This window comes from Trachurus japonicus, chromosome 12, assembly GCF_045865225.1.
Source record: "Trachurus japonicus isolate A0001 chromosome 12, Traja_1.0".
Lineage (NCBI taxonomy): Eukaryota > Metazoa > Chordata > Actinopteri > Carangiformes > Carangidae > Trachurus > Trachurus japonicus.
Window position 1 is genome coordinate 7,349,925 of NC_140918.1, and position 14,770 is coordinate 7,364,694.

General features: G+C 41.9%; 1 long non-coding RNA gene across 1 annotated transcript; it reads left to right on the top strand.

Moving 5' to 3' along the window:
- The first annotated feature begins 1,649 nt into the window (after positions 1-1,649).
- On the top strand, positions 1,650-8,820 carry LOC146977015 (uncharacterized). Its single transcript, XR_015037194.1, has 4 exons — positions 1,650-1,760; positions 7,257-7,354; positions 7,501-7,613; positions 7,769-8,820. It is a non-coding gene; the product is annotated as an uncharacterized LOC146977015 (long non-coding RNA).
- Positions 8,821-14,770: the final 5,950 nt, after the last annotated feature.

The window sequence follows — 14,770 nt, forward strand, 5'->3', positions numbered from 1 at the left end:
GCCATTAGTCACGGGGACGCCTGGATGAAGAATGCTCACAGGGCTCGATCTGATTTAAAGCCTGATAAAAACGTGGAGAATGTGACTAATGTTTTTTTCTTTTTACAGGTTTAAATGAACAGCATTTCTTTTCTTAGTGTGTATTTTTGTTGTTGATATAGGAATGTTAAAGGTAGAGCAAGGTCAGGACTCACCCATGTTCATCTGCTGTTCACGTTGAACCATTCTTTACTTCAACCTTAAAGGGATACTTCATCCAAAATCGATATGGAGGTATTTGGATGTTTCATAGTGTGTGTTTTGGACGATTCAAAAGTGAACTCCCCCCTGGAACTCCTAAAGCGTTTTGATGAGGCTGAAAGTTCTCCAAACCCTTCCTTGGCATGACGGTGAGTAGATGATTGGTGAATTATTGAAGTATCCCTTTAAAAGTTCTCATTTGAATATCTGCCAGTACCACCAAGATAGAGACTGGATGCTGTCAAGCTGGGAGAAATGGTGGAAACACAGTCCAAGTGAAGCGCCGGGCCCATACTGGGTCGTCGCTGGCAACAGGAGCCTTGAGGGCTATGCCGCCACGAGTAGGAGGACCACCACGGGCCCAGGTGGAGCCATCTTTGTTACGCTGCTACAGTAAGTGTGTATCTGCTTTCTCCCGCCTTGACGGCGTCCAGTCTCCATCTTGGTGGTAGTTTTTATACAAGCCCGAGGCGCCATGAGCCCAGCCCAACTTCACCTGCGTATTGTCATTGGCTGGGGAAAAACGCACCAACTCCGCCCAGAAACATCCCAACTACACCAAAACATCAAAATATGTCATCATAGGTGATGATGAAGCAGAAGTCTATATTTTGTGCTTAAGGAAAATCCTCCAGACTCTACCTTTAAACCTTCACTGAGTTACAAAAAACAAATGAACGTTTCAAGTCTTTAAAGTGACCCTCGGTGAGCCTGGTGCGGCGGCAGTGTGAGCCTCCACACATGAGCTGAGAGTGTGAGCACTGAGTCAATTTTTCCACTGCAGCTGCTGCCCAACAAAGGCCGATGAGAGTTAGATATGCAGAGGCGAGAGGCGGTGGTCTCATTGCTGACTGATCCTTATCCTTCCCTCAAAGCTCCGGGCTTGAGTTCTCAGGCTCAGCTACCGCTAACAGCTGTTTTATCATGAGTCTTAGGTTCAACTACTTTTCTAATAGCCACCCGCTCTGCATACAGGGCGAACAGCCGAAAGGTCACATACTTTATCTGCTGGCAGCTGATGCGAAACAAACCTATATGGAAGAAAAAAAAAAGATTGGGTAGCGGCGGAAAAATGTGCCGCATTTCATTTATTTTCTCAGCTCGTCCTGCACATACTGATTCTCACTGTAAACACTTGATCCTTACTTTTGATCTTTAGATGTGAAAACGCAGCCGAGGCTTCAAAGGTGAGACTTTATAGTTAGTAGCTATAATACCTGATTAGCATCGGACCTGAGCGCCAACGGTAGCATCACCTGGTAGAGCAGATGGTTCCTCTCTGGGCTCCTCTCAACAGCATGTCCCACTATCCTTGATGATGAGACAAGGTCATCTCTGTCCAGTACTGTAACTATACGGAGCTCGTCAGGAAAATAACAGTCTTTTAACGGCCTATTTTTATTTTCACGGCTCTGTCGGGTCCTAATCGCTCACAGGCGGGTTCACAGTTTTACCTGATTACCTTGATAGCCGCGGTGCTGTTGAGGGCCTCCTGGTGAACCTGGAAAAACACTTTCAAGGTAAGTGGATCTCACATTACACTGATTGTGAAGAACCAAATATTCTTGGTTACATAACCTTTTTCTTTTTTCTTTTTATAAGGTTCAAGTTGTGGTGTGCATCCCAGTATGAAACATTTAGATGAATATGAATGGATGCTAAGATATTATAAAGCACAGACTACTGTAGATGAAAGGTTGGCTTGTAGTCTTTTAATTGATTAATTAAGATGAATTTAACCTTAAAGTGTAATTAAACTCAGACTGAAGCTGCAGCCTTGAGTTGTGTTGTTGTGTTGCATTGTGTCATGTTTGCCTGTGCTCCTATTCAGCGTGTTTACAGCACAGAATATATTGTACACTTCAGTAAACAATGCACTTTTCAAATGATATGACTTAACAACTTCACATCGCACAAAGCATTCTAATATAATGAACATTTCAATACGTCTCAATGCCAGTCTGCTCACACAAAGGAGCACTGCAGCCACCCACAACCTTGGCCATTGTTGCAGGTCTTAACCATAAATTTATGAAAACATATCATGATTTGACGCTATAGAAAATAAAAAATTGAATTGTAAATCAAATTGAATGTACCTGGTGAACTGGAGAAGTTTTGCAGTAACAGGAGCACATACACTACACAGCTTCTCAGATAAAAAACAAGGGCCGTTCATGAATCACAAAGATCAACTTAAGTAAAATAGAGTCGGTGGGAGCTGGTGATTATTCACCTGTGTGTGTGTGTGGAGCTGCACACACACCCACACGCTTAATACAATGATGCATCTTCTGGTTTGGTGCGGAGCGAATAGTCAAAGCACTCCATAGATGGGGAACTTGTCCTCTAATAATGTGAGTGTGTTATATTAGTCACACACACATTTCTAGGAGGCAAGGAAACAGCCTCGCTCCATCAAACTGGAGAAAGAGTCACTTAACAACTTTACAAACATCACCGGTGCCTTCAGGTACATGTGGTAATACATAGAAACCACTATTGGTGCATTGATACATTTCTATTTTTATACACAGTATTTTTTTTGGTTCTTGATTTCTGTTTGGCTGCTTGTGATATTAGTCACTCATGACTCACTGTTGCTCTGATCCCTTTGTTTTCTCATTTCCAGAGAAACCTGTCATCATTTGGGTTTTGTCTCTCTTGATGTGTCACGCATTGATTTTGATCTGTACTCTTCACAAACACCTTTAAACTGCATATATGTGTTATATATTAAAGTTGCTGCTATTGAGGAGTTATCTGGCAACTTATTCACCTGATATTTTTAACTTCTGATTAGCACCATCGCTACTGTAAATTTGTGAAAAAGCTGTTCAGGTGCCTCCCAATCTGTCAATTTATTATCAGTTAAAAAAGACACGGAATTTATAACGGTTGTTATTTTCTCTCCCTGCATATTAATAAAACAAAACCAATATGTGCATAGTTTGTGAATGAACGTTACAGATGCCAAATCATCAAGCAACTCAGCACATATTTCTTCTATTTAAATATTCATGTATTCAAATATTCAAGTGTCTGATTCAGCGCGAGTGAGTGAGTTTGGCTCGGCAACAGATTGAGTTGTTTAACCTCATTCTCACATCGCACCTTCTTTTTTTGATACAACCTGGCAACCTTTCGAGGAAAAAAACCCCAACAAAAACCAACAGGATCTGGCAGCGTTGGCGTTTCCTCACTGTCAACAAGTCAAGGAGACGTGATGGCTGCTGCATACACTGTGTCAGCCTTGTGTTTTCCACCGATACATTTTTAAACACTATGCTGCCTTTTAATGCCAGCAGGGTTAACGAAGAATCAGCTCCGACACTTATTTAAACAATCGGAGTTAAATAATGCTCTGTTATTCGCTCTCTCTTTCTCACACATGCACTGTGCACTCTGGAGCATACGGAGGAGCGAGCCCCATTTTTAAGGGGTTGAAAGCCAGTCGATGTGAGCAGATCCATCAGTGTTTGTCTCCCACTGAGATACTGAGATGATGGATGGATCTAATGGATTGATTTAAGCCTCGGCTCCCTTTACTGACTGACTGAATAACCGAGTGAACGCCGGAGCAAATAACTTCAGCTGCTGGTGGTGGTGGTGGTGGTAAGGGGGGGGGATGCATTTATACCTCGCACTTCCTCCACAGTCGACTTCATCCATCACTCCCGCTGATTGTCATGTTCAGCGCTCTAATAGTTACTGTGTCTATGCTTTATTATTTCTCAATAAGGAAGGAGTTTGACACCGATATGAGCTCCTGGCTCTGTTTATGTTTATGTTTTTTATTGCAGAGCTCTTGTTACAGTGACTGATTATGAAACGTCACACAACTGTAGGCGTCGTCGTTTGACTGCTGCTATCATTTCACCGTTTAGTCGACGGAGGCACTTCCACTCCTGCGGCTGCTGCTGGATGATTCCATGCTAATTACACAAGTGATTATATCTTGGTGGAATAACAGGGAGACCATGCAATCATACAATTGTACTGAGTTGCTGCAGTAATGGGAACACCTGCAAGCTGTGAATATGGAAGAGTATGCATCCTATAAAGAAAAGTGTCAAGTGCCTCTATATTAGAAATTATAGTTATACTATTAAAGATTATTACTTTAATAGTCCAGTTCATGAGGTGTTGTACTGTCTTTGCATGTCTGATGCTGAAATAAGACATTAGCAAACACTGCAATGCAAGGACAATTAGCTGTTCCTTATTTACTACTAAGTTTTAGTGCCTATGAAAATATGCTGGTTCCTTTTGAAAAGATCTGCCATTTTCCCAAGTGCCAACAGCAGCCTTATTATTTGTAAATCACTTGTTAAATGTATTATTCATAGTTAGAAATCTTACAGGATTTGTTTATTAAAATATGAGCACTTCTTTGACAGAGGGCAGGAGAGTGAGACTTAATTATGAAGATGTTTTTTTTTGTTTTTTTAAAAAAAATCTATCTGAAGTTGCTCTGATCTACCATCTCTCTGTTCAGGGATTTTTTTCATTTATAATATCCTGTGGATGTCTCCTGTTGCCTCACTCTTCTTTCTTTCTTTCTTTCTTTCTTTCTTTCTTTCTTAAGTGACATGGTGAAATAAGACGCAATGTGTCACCTGCATCATCACTCAGCTGCTCATTTGCAGGTCTGCTGCTTTAGACTTTGATGAGGCTTTCTTTCGTGAAGACAGCCTTTTGTTTTGCATGTTTCCAGTCTGCTGAGAAAATGTGGCATCACTGTCTATATAACTAGCTCCAGCCAAAAAAAAAAAAAAAAGGCAGAAAAGACTTTGGAGTGATCCACAAGAGTCCATGAATTAAACATACAGGTGCTCGGCTGGAAGCGTGCGGATCAAACCAGGTGTGGCTGTGTGCAGGAATTTATGTTGATTACGTTAGCTGGGTAAAACGGGATGGTTCAGGGGGAAAATAAAAAAGAAGTCCAAGGATTATCACAGCAGCAAAATAGGCCAAAAGAGAGAGAGGGAGAATTTTATTTGATTTTAACCAGTTTACTTCCTACTACTTAATTCCTCTTGTTTCATTTTTTAAACAAGGACAGAAAGACGTCCTGTGCTGCTGCTCTTTATCACTGCAGAGGAGAGAGTGAGTCATTTTGATTCAGTGTCATTTGCACAAAAAGCCTCCACACGGCCACTGGGGGTCAGAGAGACGAATGAATATGACTGAGAATATCATCAGAGCAAAAAACATGTGAGTCGTGAGTCCATGAGGTTTATTAAATCTTAACACTGTAGATATTGCCCTCTTATCACAGACACATTAGCGCTGTGCTGGATCACCTCTGTTTAAAACTTTATCTGCTGTGGATGATGAATTTTGTTATAGGTAGCAAACAGAATATGGTCAAAACTCCTACAAATACTAAAGTCTAATATATAGTAAAAGTTTTTACATTATTGTTGCATAATATGCCAGACGTGTTTTTTTCAGTAGAAGCAAATCAATCAATTTACAGTTTGACTCGGATCGGACTACGTGCAGATGTAACTCACAGGTGGCCTTCCTGCGTCGGGCCACTCCCTCTGACTCTGGCCACAGTAAGGTTGGTGATCCATTCATTTGCACTAAAAAACTACTCACAACTTGGTGAAATTTTGACCGTATATAGCTATTACTTTAACTATTTGCATAATGTTACTTTCATAGAAAAGTACATGATAAAAATTATTTTTTATTTTAAGTATGCAGTATCATAACGGCATTTCTGACGTTCACAACGAGATCAGCGGTTTTGCATTAATTTACCTCTAAAACAACTCTGTGTCGTAACGTTCTGTTATTATCTCATAGCGTGGTGAATGTGCAGGTCACAACTTGTCCACCAGAGCGTTTTGGAGTTGTTGGATTGTGTATTTGATGAGTTTGATGAGGGAAACCAAGAAATCCCATTAGCCTCCGTAGCGTAGCTCTGAGCAGCTCGCGGCTCTGCTCCGCCGTTCTGAAAATAGCTTGCACCGACAATTAAAGGTAACGAACCTACTCTTAAGACTGTAGGGATTATGGCAATGGGCCAATTTGCCAAAATGTTGAACTATCCCTTTAATGCTATGAGGGAGATAGCATGTCATTGGGCAGCAGACTGAGTTATCTAGTCTGTAAACTACATCTCCTGAGGGTCACATGTTTACACACAAGATTCAACCTGTGTCAGTTGATTTTTATTTGACATTCATCAACTTATAAAGTTTATTAAGGCAAACAAGTAAAGCTGAATTCATGTCCAGTACTTTTACCTCTGTTTTTGGTCACCACCACCACCACCATCACCTCCTCCTCCTGAGAGAAACATCTGGCTCGATCAACTGCTAATTCAGCCGCCGGATTTGAAGTTTGCTTCCTTCAATGCCACTTTTAAAAGGATACAATCTTCAGACATCACATTAAGACGCTTCACCTGTTTTTTGCTGCAGTGCTTGCTGTATCTGGAAGCAATGCCAATGTAGTGACACTGAACTGAAACAATAAAGTTGTGGGTTTAAAACACAGAGCAGAAAAAGCTGAGGCAACCTGCAGAGGTGGAGGTATTGTCTGCAATACACCTTTCACATTACCAACAGGCATTTTTCCATTCCGTTATGAAAAAGAAAAAAAAAAAGGTCGCTGAGTGCAGCTATAAATAAAAACAGCAGGCCTCACTTTTGTCCAGCACACGTCGGTTCTGTGTTGGGTTCATTCAAACAGCTAAAAATAAGACCACGTACAGGTTCCCACCGACAGACAAAGAATGGTTTAAGGCAGGAGCCGGCAGATGTGGAATTTGCAAATTGAATAGAAAGCCGGTGTGGGGGCATTTGGCAGGTGGATAATTGAAGAGCACATGTAGATTTGAATGACATCAGGACAGACCTGCACACGCACACCAGACTCTGGCTGTGTCTGAAATTGCTATCTACGTCTTTGCATTACCGAGTGCTTCTTTCTCACACTTATCACTAACTGTCTCTGATGGCTGACACCACCATTATTTCATATCTCAACGTGTTTTTCAGGAATAAATGTCTTCACATTTGTCTCGGCGAGGGGACAGTAGCTTACATCCAACGAGAGTTTTCTGGCAAGATCAGCCTGACACCCGTGTTTTACACCTGTATGTTTTCACTTGGTACTTTGACCTTGTTTTAAGAGGGGGGAAGGCTGACTGATTGGGGAGGACAGATGACTATTCAAGTTTGGGATGGAGCCAATCCCAATCCCTCCGCTGATTTTTTTTTTTTTTTTTTTTCCCCACTCAAGGTCGTCGGTGGAGGGAGGGTAAAGGGTGTCATTCCATCTCCCAGAGGTGCAATTCACAGTGGCAGACAAGCAAAACACCTGAGCTGTCGAGCGCTGATTTAAGACCTTGCAATGTACTTTCCTCACTTTTTCACAACTTTAGTTCTGGAGTTACATATTGTTGATGCATGTCGGTGGCCCTTTCTTTCTTTCTTTCTTTCTTTCTTTCTTTCTTTCTTTCTTTCTTTCTTTCTTTCTTTCTCTCTCTTTTTTTTCTGTACGCATGCAGCGTGGATCGTACAGGGAGACGACGAGACACATGACGAGACACACGACAAGATCAATTAGGATGTGTCGTCTGCTTTGTTCGGTGACAAAAAGGCAAAGAAGGAGCAGAGAGAAGAGGCACGCATGCATCATCCATGACGGTGTTGACAACGGCAGTCTAACTCTTTGCTAAGAAACGAGGACTTTTTGCATCATTGACTTGCAGAGCGACCACAAAACATGAGTCACACAGACCAAACTTCAAGACGGTGATCAATATTTCACCGGTCATAAGGGAAAGTCAAAGTGTGTGCATCTTTTGTATATTTCACTGGCAAACACCTCTTGGATGTTACACTTAGGAACAAAGGCAGTTCTGATATTCATGACCGTTCATTTCCTCTAATGTTTATTTTTTCGTTTGTTTGCTATTCATTTAATGAGAGGGGAAATTGAGAGTTGCGTGTTTTAAGTCGGAAAAAAAAGATAATTGGTCTCAGAGGACGTGATGCATGATCTGAACTATGTTCCGAGATATCTTCATGCTGTTTCAAGATGTACACTGCCAGTGGCGCAGCTGGCAGTGAGCCTAGTTTGACATTTCCTCACCACACACTTTACTTTTATAATACTTTGACAAACAAATTCACAACTACCCAAACATGTCAACAGTGAAATACATCATATAAACTATATCATTTATGAGACACTTTTTTCTCCTTCCTTCCTTCTTTCCATTTCTACCACTCGGTTCTCTCTGTATTTATTTACCACATACACTATACATGTTATCAGCCACATGTCAAGTTAATGTGATGCACATGTGAGGGATTTCTAAACGGATTATGTAAGCACAGGCAGAACAGGCCTGTGGACTATTTTAATCTGAGTTCTTCCTATTCTAATTGGCATATCAGGAAACACATGTAGGGTGAGAATTTCTTTTAAGGTAATTTATACCTGTCAGTTATAGCAATTTATACTTCACTAGCTTCAGCTACCTACACGTCTTTGTGCATGTTCTGCAGCCTTTTCAATTTGCACCTACAGTATATGTGATGAATATATGAATATAATAACACTTACATATGTATTCCATGTATCAAATTCCTCTTCTGGATTTTAGTGTGTTTCTATTTTTTCACTCTCTCCTTCTTCTTCTCCTCCTTCTTCTGGTTCCTGAGAATAAAAAACACACTCGACAGAGAAAATCTGGACCAGAATCCCAGCTGTGCTGCAAGACCTCTGATTGGCAGGTGCTCTAACCCCAGGGGCAATATTGCACCAATCACTAAAGACAGTTTGTCTTCACCTTTGCATGAATGTCAGAGGCTTCAGGGCAAGATTACTGTGGAGGCTTTGAGGGAATTCAGTTAGTCAATTTTGACATTTGATTTCCATAAAACACAAAGGAGAGCAATGTCTTTGCACACTGACTTGGAGCGGAAATGTTTCCAATCACATTCTGGTATATGGAGCATTATCGCAGTGAGAAGGATGATCTTTTCATTTTTCACTATGTGAAACCTTGATGTAAATGATAAAGGTTAATTATTATGGAAAAACAAGAATAACTCTGGCCCACAGTTTCATTTACAGGTCGGTCGGTGATAAACATCATTTACTATATCTATAGATAATTTCTCAATTGATTATTCAAAAAATGTCTTATGCTACAACACAGTGAATAAATAACTGCAGGAATTAACTGAATAACCAGCACATCAACACATGAAAAGCACTGAAATTGAATCACGGCATGCCTCCGGTAGCGACCGTGGCTACAGCGCCAAGCCGCCTCAGCTAGCATGTCTAACGGAGGTCCGCGGGTATAGCCACCATCACAAGGTACCAGTAAGGAGAAGTGACGGCATGTGGCGGTTAGCGGTACTGAAGTTAAACTCACTCACCCATAAAAGACATGCTAATCCAGTTGCTAAGTGGTCATTGACCTCTTGGCGAAATGGTTAGCATCGCTGAGACTCGAGTTCGAAGCCCACTCAGGGCAGGTCACAGAACAACATCGGTCACACGTGAGCTAATAATTGATGGCACACAAAGAATCTTGGGATGCTGGAGGTCACGAAGGATCGTTGCGGTGTGTCCTCCTAGAACAGGCAAGGAGGAGGCTTTGAACTGCACAGGCCTTGTTGTTGCGATGCTATGACATAATCGACCTTCAAATGCGTCCCCGAAGGATGCAGCCCCCCCAAATCGAGAATATATAGCTAATGTCACATGACTTCTGTGGCCTGGATCATCAGGTTGTATGTGGTTCAACATCTGCATTAGAAAACATCTGGTTATATGATGTGAAATTCACAGGTACAAATATCTTTTAATAACTGACACATCAACACACGAGGTGCACTGAAATTGAATCACTTTAAATTCTCCAAACATAAAATTCATTCATTCACAATATGTGATATTAAAAGTCACAAATAACATGGTGACAATTAATTACATTACAGAGGCTGATACAGGATGATAATGACAGTATGCTGTGAAGATTCAGTTCCCATATGGTGCAAGTTATTGGAATCACTGTAGTGTAAAAATAACATCAAGGTGCTGCATGACATTAACTGTATAAACAAATGTTGTATTTTGTAATTCCTCACAGACTGTTACCTTGTTCCCCCCCTCCAGTTGTGTATTTAGAAACCAGACATCCATTTACCTTGAATCGTTTATATATTTTAAAATAAAACATGAAGCCAAATTCTCTTAGCAGAGTGCTGCCAATTGTGCAGCGAATTAGCATATAGCACTCTATGTGTATAGTAGTGTACTATAATGATGTACTACTTTAGCCTGCACTCAGATAAAGCCGATGAGCTGGGGGAGAGGAAGACCTTCAGACTGACTACATCCCCTCTGTGTCCTTGTGTGTCGAGAATCTCTGAGCATCAGTAACGGAGCCGGTTGCCTGAGAGCGCGTCCCGGGGGGTCTGCTTCTCTGGTTTTGAATAGTGATGATGTTGTTACATGATTGTTCAGGTTTCTATAATCAGCACCAATAGGCCACTGTATTTTAAAAAAAAACAAGTAATAGTCCCTTTAATTGTAATATGGTGTTATTGATTACTACATTCTTCCAGCATGTTGCATCATGTATGTGATAACATACCGAGGTGTTCATCTGTTTGCAATCGAGAGCAAAACGCTCAACTCCATATACTCACACACACACACTGACACACACACGCCAACATATTATGAATTCAGCCCTGTCCTGAAGCCAGCACCCAGCCAAAGGTGGATGATGAGCAGTGGGAGAGAAAGACCTTCAGACTGGCTTTATCCCTCTTTGTCCTTATGTGTAGAGAATCCCCAAGTATCAACAACAAAAACTGTTGCCTGAGAGCATGTCCCAGGGGTCTGATTAGTTCCATGGACCCCCGGCCCTGTCAGTGGGATGGCTTCTCTAACGCTTGAGCCCACTGCTCGAGGGCAATGGGGCTCTGTGCATTGTACTACCTAGTGTGCCCTGGTTCCATTACAAGACAAAACCACACACACACCGCATACACACATAAAGCCTTGTGCACTATATCCTAATACATGTCTCTTGATTATTGTGCACATGCATTAAGAACCTTGAAACTGATGTGTAACTCAATATCATTTGCAGGGTCGGCTATCTCCTCAAGGTCTCTGCAGACACGTTTGAGAGGCAACACAATACCAGAACGAGGCTTCTTGCTTTGATTTAATTCATTTCTCCGGCAGGAGGTTTAAGAACAGTGAAGCACTCCTGGTCCACTTCACATTTGAAGAGACAAAGACGGAGGAATTGATAGAAACTAGTGATAGCGCCAGGGCCAGCTTTGTGTGCTGAATAACCTGGCCTTCTCTATGTTGACAATTTAACTATGGTATATTGTATAACTAGAGAGGAAAGGGATGACATAGAGGGCTTAAAATTGATCAAAGTAATTCATCTCTTTTAACCCTTCAAGAAGAGATGCTAATTGGGAAAAGCTATTTTGAGCTTACACCCTTTCATTTTCCAGCTGTGTCCCAATTCAGGGGCTGCATCCTTTAGAGGACGCAGCCTACGTGGTCTACGAAGGGAACTGCATCAACCGTCGGTAAATGGGACGGTCTAGCCTTCAGATCTTTTCCTGATCAACACAGGTTAAACATTTGAAGGTGGCGGCTCCTCAGCTCCTCGCCCCAGGCTATAAGCGGCCAGCAGAGCCCTGCTCAGCGGGGCTACCATGGCTACAGCGCGGAGCGGCCTAAAAAATTCCAATAGCTAGCACACTAGGTGGCTAATTTTTAACGGCGCGCAAAGAATCTTGGGATGCAAGAGGCCACGAAGCATAGGAGACAGCCAGAATTGGTAGAGGCATTGTTGTCGCAACCCTGATGTAATCGACCTTCAAATGCGTCCTCCGAAGTATGCAGCCCCCCGAACTGAGACACAGCTAACGCCACATGACTCCTGTGCAGGGGGAGAAAGGTGATGATAATTCTAGGGGCCCAGCGCCCAGTGGTGCCCACAAAAAACCCCAGTAGTCTAATCTTTGTATGACTGATTTATTCTGCATAAGACCCTGACTAATACTCATAGTAATGCTAAAAAATGATAATACATACGTAGTCTAAGAAAAATAACTGGAAAAGTCTGGGGGTAGGGGCCCACTTTAGTTTTCTGTGGTGGGGCCCAGAATTCCTAGCAATGGCCCTGCTGCTGTGGCCTGGATCATCAGGTTGTATAATTAACATCTACATGAGAAAACATCTGGTTATATGATAGATGATAGATCAGGCATCACCAAATGGTGGACCTCGGTCCGGACCCGGACCGAGTGATGGTTCGATCCGGACCCGAGACCAATCTCTAATAAGTTAACATTTTCCTGGAGCATTTTTTTCCGACGGGACAGCGGGCTCAGCTATAGGTCAATACGGCAGCTTCACTCAATTGAGCCAATCAGATCGTTTGTTTACCCTGCGCGGCCAGTGCGTCCGAGAGGGAAAGAGAAAGGAGACGGAGTGATGACAGCCTGTCTTGCTCCAAAATAAAAAAAAGTTGATGCTGAAGTCAAAGGCGAGCCGCTGGGCGTTTGTGGCCGCCGCCGCCGCCTTGGTTAAGCACGCACGCGCGCGCGTGTGTGTGCGTGCGTGCGTGGGGGCCGTTCAGATGGGTCTCTTGTTGCGCGCACAAGCCCATTATTTTAATGTGCGCTCACAACCGAGAGCGACGCCGTAGCGGTGCGTATTCAGTGCGACGTGCTTGTTTCCTGCTTCTCCGCCGGTGTTGTGTCAGACCCCGGTTCTCCCTCGGTCTGTAAACTTTTTCACGCGGAGCTCTGCCCCGTTTGGAAGGAGAAGGAAGCCCGTATGTGGGAAGACATCGCTTCAGAGATTTAGAATGTGTGTTATAGAAGAGAAACACTTATTTCAGGACTACTGACTTGTATCACCAGAACAGAACAGACATATCCTGTGATTTTCAGCCTCCCTCCATATTTAATGGAGGGGAACAATACAATGATAGTGCAGCTATCAAGATGCTTTTGACACCTTGGCCTCAAAAAAAGAAAGAAAAAAAAAAAGCACCAAAAAAACAAACAGGGAAAACCCCTTATTTATTCTTTCTTGTTCTCTTTAATTGAAATACAGGCCTTAAATTAATTTGCCTGGGGGCTACTTTTATTCATGGTAAAAAAAAAAAAAAATTTTTTAAAAGCTAGTTGTTTACTATACAAGTGCATTATGTTAAATGTTTCCTGTGTTGAAAATTGACAATAGATATGAAAATGCACTTCGTTGATTTTATTTAAATGACATAGGGGTAGGCTATAGCTTATAAGACACCATTTGGACTTTATAAGGTTCGGACCTTTCACTTGGATGAAAGTTTAGTAACTGGACCTCAATGAATTTTAGAATTGAATGAATTATAGATTATAAAAGTGCATTTTGAGAAGAAACACCCAATAATAATATTGTTAATGATATTTTCTGCTCATCCACCAAGCACCAAGCACCAAGTCAAATGTTTTGTGTAGATATTAAAATAAAAGACTTGCTAATGATTTGCACTCTTTTCTCTGCAGCAACAGCAGCATCCAAGGCTCATGGATGATGTAGTCCTTTGACCCGTCCACCGTACCCAACTGGCGATCCTGACATACAGTAAATGATCAAGTAAATATAATTGTTACAGGACCTAGTTGTGTCGCATCACGTCTGGTGAGGACTGAACTTTGAGGAGTTTAAAGAAAACTTTAGAATAGGATTTCACAGTGAGTGAATAGCACAAACTGATGACTCATTCCTCTTTGAAATTATATAATAAAAAATAAACAAATACACAAACTCACAGAACAAGTCATTTCTAGTTTGGTGTAAAAAAAAAAAGACAGCCAATAAGTGAATGTTGTGTGAAGTTATGGATGCTGTATAATCTCCATTAGTGTTACAAGAATAAGCAGGTTTGCTCTCAGAGCTTATTTACTGCACAGGCGAAGCAAAGCAAACCTCCCTTACAGTAAAACCTCCCACACGATGCCTTGTGTACAATTTTTTTTTAATCTATTATTTTGTTGAACTGCTTTCAGCCCTGGAGGCTGGCTGGCTGAGCCGAGCCGAGCTGAGCATCCACAGAAAAGAAGCAAGGACATGTTGGTTAAATGTTTCTATCACATCTTCAGCATAATCGCTTTGTGTTTATAAGGACACAGCGGTCACAGATAACCTGCTGCGCTCGGTGCGCGTTTGCTGCCTCATCAAAATATAGGACTGGTCTATCTCCCCCCGGTATTCAGCCTTTAGCATAAACAGAAATGTCAGAGCTGTTTTATTGGTACAGAATATTTACTCCAACAGCGGCCGATACCTGCATGCTCCAAGAAAATAGTTACAGCCGTGGCATAATTCATCCAAGTGGTGTTTTGTTCAAACTTAATAGCTAAAAGGATAAAACACTGTTTGCTATTTGCAATTTATCTCCTGTCTGTTTGGGTTATGCGTCCCTGAAGTTAAGTGGTCAAATGCAAATCTGACC